Raw genomic sequence first — 6,000 nt, forward strand, 5'->3', positions numbered from 1 at the left:
GTCAATGGCTAGGCAAATTCTCACATATAAGAAAATTGGAATATTAGTATACCACAGAAAAAGGCACATATGAGAATTCAACAAAACTTGCTAAGATTTGAATGAATTGATACAGAAAAAAGTAGAATCAAAAGAATAAGATATACAGTATCAAGGAGAATATAAAGAATAACAACAGCAAAATGTTTCATGACCTATACTGTTTTTAGCCCCTGTTGCTGGGAAAACTAGAGGATTACTTGAACTCTGGTAAGGAAAGAGGAAAGAAATAAGTATTTCTTTAGTAACTACTATATGTCAAGGACTTTACAAAGTATTTGAAAAATATTATCTCATTTGATCCTCACAACAATACTAGGTCATATTATTAATCCCCATTTTTCAGTTGAGGAACAAAGATAAGCAAAAAAGAAAAAGAAAAAGGGGGAAGCTAGGTGGTGTGGTGAATAGAGCATTGGCCCTGGAGTCAGAAGGACCTGGTTCAAGCCAAGCCTCAAACACTTAATGATTACCTGGCTGTGTGACCTTGGGCAAGTCACTTAACCCCATTGCTTTAAATTAATAAAAAATTTTAAGAGAGAGAGGGGGGGGGAACTAAGACAAGCAAACATTAAGTGATTTACCTAGATCACACAACCAAGAAATGAATTCAGAATTCAGATCTTCTTGACTTTAGGGTGTCTATATTTAGTTTGTCATCAAGACTGTGAGCAGGGAGCAGAAGGCCACCAGACTGGTAAGGAGCAATGAACTGACCTAGGATCAGAGCCATTTCAAGCACCAGTGCTGATCAGTATTAAGATCAGATCCATGAATGGTCACTGAACATCTAATCTGCATATGATAGAAAACCCAATTTAAAAAGAGAGAAAGAATATAAGATTGCCCTCTGCCAGAGGAAGGGAAAAGAAGAAGGGAAAAGGAAGAAAAATGTGAAATCCAAAGCCATCTAAAAAATGATTGTTAAAAACTATTTTTGCATGTAGTTGGAAAAATAAATAAATAAATTTATGTTTGGAAGATTTAAAATGTCAGAGGAGCACCAGGGGTCCAAGAAAAAGAGTCCATTCCAGAGGTAAGCTAGGTGGTGAGCCAGCATAGTACTAAGCAATATGGTAATTCAAACCCATTATGTTTATATTTAAAAATTTTTTGAAAATAATGTACTCCTGAGAAAGAGAGAGAAAGAGAGAGAAAGAGAGAAGTACCTGCAATACTAGAAAGTCAGGGATGAAGCACACTTCCCTCTTCTTAGTATAGAGGCTGAAGTCTAGAGATGTAGAGTACTCCACACATTGTTGGCTCATTCTTCATAATTTTTTTCTTTATTATAAAGGGAGAATTCACTTGAGGGTAGCAGTATTGGGAAATATCAATGATTTATAATAACCCCCCAACCAAAAAAATCAAGAAAACATCTTATTTAAAAGAATTTGCCACTGTCTTCATCCCATTTTGATTTGCTGGGATAACAAATGTTTAACTCTGAGGAGAGTGCAAGGAATACTCTGGATATGATATGTTCCTCCAATCAGTGTGATGAGATTATATTGTATGCAATTTTGTCTACATGATTTTATGTCATGAACCCCTCTGGCAGTGTAGTGAAACCTATGAAACCCTTATTATTTTGTTTTGTTTTGTTTTTTAGGTTTTTTGCAAGTCAAATGGGGTTAAGTGGCTTGCCCAAGGCCACACAGCTAGGTAATTATTAAGTGTCTGGAACCGGATTTGAACCCAGGTACTCCTGACTCCAAGGCTGGTGCTTTATCTATTACGCCACCTAGCCACCCCAACCCTTATTATTTTAAATGCATATAAAAATACGAAGGATGAAAAGGGAAACAATCATACTAGAATATTATTATTAAAATGTGTACATTTTTAATGCAAGTTCATGGATATCATATTAAGAACCTCTGGTCTAAAGTTCAAAAATACTCTCTAAGACTTCTGGAATACCACGTACAATGATTGAGGTTAGTGAGTTTATAAGGATTAAAAGATCTTTTGTTCTAGGAGTTCTTGATAGAAATATAGAAAGAATATTGGAGGAATGGTTTGGAATTTGAACAAAAGCACGACAAAATAAAAATAAGTAGTCCATTAAGAAATGAAAAAGACCAAATTAACTATACTGGTATATGGAGGAAATGTAGAGGACAGTAATTGGATGACTAGAAACTTATATTATGGGAAAGAAAAAGTCCTATACCAATCCCAGTTACAATGGGTCTAAAGTTAGCTACTCTACTGGCATGAGCCACCACCCCTTGAAATAGGGGAATAGAGTGAGAGTCAGTATAGGGTTCACAGAAGAACTTTAATCAAAGCCCCTAGGGGATTTGGGATGGCGGGGGGAGGAGGGAAGGTTGAGCCAAGAAAAGTCAGAGACTCACCTAAATTCTCCCAAATTCCCCTCAATCACACTCCAAACAGAGTCTGGATCAGCAGATCCCACAAAAGGACAGTATGAAACAATTTTCCAGTCCAAGATAACTTATAAGATTGACAGATGTAGTAGTGGAATTACTGGGTCAAAGGGTATGCATTGTTTTATAGTCCTTTGGGCATGTTTCCAAACTCACAACTTCACCAAAAATGCATTTAGTGTTTCAAGTTTCCCATATCCTTTTTCAACATTTTTCATTTTCCTTTACATCAAATTAGTCAATCTGATAGATGTGATACGACACCCCAGATTTGTTTTATTTTTTTAGATTTTTCAAGGCAATGGAGTTAAGTGGCTTGCCCAAGGCCACACAGCTAGGTAATTACTAAGTGTCTGAGGTCGGATTTGAACCCTGGTACTCCTGACTCCAAGGACAGTGCTCTGTCCACTGTGCCACCTAGCCACTGCCCCCTGAGTTGTTTTAATTTGTATTTCCCTAATCAATAGTGATTAAGAGCATTTTTTCTTATGATCATAGATAGATTTGATTTTTTTTCTAAAAACTGCCTGCTCATATCCTTTGACCATTTATCAATTGGGGAGTGACTATTTTTATAAATTAAATTCAACTCTCAAAACATATATATATACATATGTGAAATTAGGCATTAATTAGAAATACTAGTTGTAAATTTTTTTAGTTATTACTGAGCATTCCCCCCCATCCAATTTCACCATCTCCATTTGTCCTAATCTTTCTCTTTTCACCTTGTTCATCCTCAAACGTGTTTTGCTTCTTACTACAGCCTCCACAAATCTTCCCTCTCCTTCCATCAGCCTCCCCACTGCATCTTTTAATCCCTTCCCTGTGGGGTAAGATAGTTTTCTATTCCCTTTTTGAGCCAGTTTCAATGAGGGTAATGCTCTCAAATGCTCCTGCCCGCCTCCCCCACGATCCCCTCCACTATAAATTTTTTTAACCTCTTTCATGTGAGATAATTTGCCCTATTCTACCTCTGATATTTTACTGTACTTTTATTTATTTTGTTAAATATTTCCCAATTACATTTTGTTCCAGTTCAGGCCACACTAGGAGACTTATAAACTCCATGTGGTTCTGACACCTACCAGCTATGTGATCTACGAAAAATAACCTTCCCAGGGCAATTAGACAACTTTGGATACAACAAATCTCTAAATTGCTGAACAGCTGTTGAACTACATTGATAGATTTTTCTTATAAAGAGTTCCCTGGATTAAGTTCTGTTTCCATATCCCCTTAAGACAAACCAGTGAGCTTTGAGGTTCTTTATCTGGCTTAGATGGTTCAAAATAGTTTAGGTAACCACTTTCCACTGACTCACAAGGCAAGGTAAGATATGGTAAATATAAGGACCTGCTGGGACCAATTGTTTGCAGCCAAAAGCAACTGTGTTCCTAAGTGGATGCTCTAACTCTGATCTTAAGACCATGAGTCAAAACTCTAGTGTTCTTGTTATCTCAAACTTAACCACCTGCATAGATTCATTGTCTGGGGCCTGAAATACATTAGAGCCAGATTTCAAGGGCCTCAAGCTGTGGGAAAGTATATCTCTACATCCAAGGAAAATAGGAAAGATAACAGGAACCAAGGAAAATTAGTAAATTCATGTATTATCCTTTTACCCTTAAAACAAACACATTTGATGGTCATTGCTGAGGTAAATGCATCCAAACTCTTTCTTGGTAACTTCAAGAATTCTCATGGGTTCAAAAACAGATCTATATAATAACCTCCATCTCTGTTTTGACACCAATCTGTCATGATCGATCGCCCATTGAACCTTTCCATCCTCCTAGGCAGTCTGTATCTCAAACTCAATATCTCTCTCCAACTCTATATCTATGATTTTTTTCCCAAAACAATGCTCATTTTCTTCCTTTCTTGAGTCAGGTGGTGCAGCCATTAGAGTTCTGGGTCTAGATTCAGAGGCACCTGAGTTTAAATCCAGCCTCAGATATTCATTATCTGTTTGAACCTGGACAAGTCACAACCTTTTTGTGACTCAGTTTCCTTAAATAAAAATAGGGATAATAACACCTTTCTCAAAGGGTTGTTGTGAGGATCAACTGAGATAATATTTGTAAAGTACATAGTATAGAGCCTGGAATACAGTAGATGTGTAATTAATAATCATTAATAAATGATTATTCCCTTCCTCTTCCCCCTTAAGATTTTTCTGTATCTGAAGATGGCACCACTATCCTTCCAAATAATACCAACTCAAAACCTTGGGGTCATCCTCACTTTCCTTCCACTCACATATTCTCTCAGTTACCAGGTCTTGTTAATTCTGTGCTCACATCTCTCATTTCAGTCCTTTCCTCTCTACTTTCACAGTTGCCATTCTGGTCTAGATCCTCATCACATCTTACTTGTGTTACAATAGCTTTCTAAATGTTCCCCCCTTTCAAAAATCTCCCCACTTCCCACAGATCCTCTACAGAGCTGTCAAATGAATTGTCTTAAAAGCAGAGATTTGACCATATTTTATCTATGCTTAACAAACCTCAATAATCCCTATTACTTCTGGGATCAAATAGAAGCTCCTCTGTTTGGCACTTAAAATCCTTCATAACCTGACTCCAAATTATTATTCCAAACTTATTCTGTATATTTAAATATATATTAATATATTATATATGGTATAATAATATATATCTTACATATACATGTTATTATTGTGTAAATATATATGTGCATATATCATATTCTGCATATAAACTATATTTTATCATATATATACATATATATATATATATATATATATATATACTATGCATACCAACCAAATAGACCTTCTTGTTGCTTTTCACATATTCCATCTCTTGTTTTGTATCATTCTGTCTCAGTGCCTTTGTCTACACCAACCCCAAACTATTCTTGGAATGTGCTCTATCCTTATCTAGCATCTTGAGAATTTCTGGTTTCCAAGGGAAATGAGGAAATCATTTTTATTGAAAGACCATCATTGAAGCCCAACACTGTGAGAAGTTAATGTTTTTCATTTTGCTAAATTTTCACTTGGCCTTTTCAGTAACATATATTGAAGGAGGCTCACTAGCTATCTTCAAGATTTGTTAAGCAAAACAATAATAACAATAATAATCAGAAGGCTTTATAAGCTTTTCCCAAAATGTTATGGTTTTGAGTTGGTATTGAAGACATTACTTATAAATACTATGGTACTTTTTAACTACTTAATTGTGAGATGTGCCAGATGGTTAGTTAGTAATGAGCCATTTGAAAGAGGAAAAGTAAGTAAAAATTAATAATACTTTGTATCAAAAAAAATCTCTGGTTTTTTAAAACACCATCTCATAAAAGACTATCCTCACTGATGTCTTTAATCATTCTTTCTCATTTTCTTTACCACTTGAGATCAAGTAGAAATTAGTTGATTATTTGTTGGAGATGTTTTAAAGGGGATTCATGTTGAGGTACATGTTGGAATATAGATGTCCTCTGAGTTCCCAACTCTGAAATTCTGCAATGAGCAGAATGAGCACTGGGATAAACTTCCAAAGGACACATAAGATGACAGAATCAAGGGAAAAGGTAGAGAAGC

Source organism: Macrotis lagotis, chromosome X, assembly GCF_037893015.1.
Source record: "Macrotis lagotis isolate mMagLag1 chromosome X, bilby.v1.9.chrom.fasta, whole genome shotgun sequence".
In the NCBI taxonomy this organism is placed as follows: domain Eukaryota; kingdom Metazoa; phylum Chordata; class Mammalia; order Peramelemorphia; family Peramelidae; genus Macrotis; species Macrotis lagotis.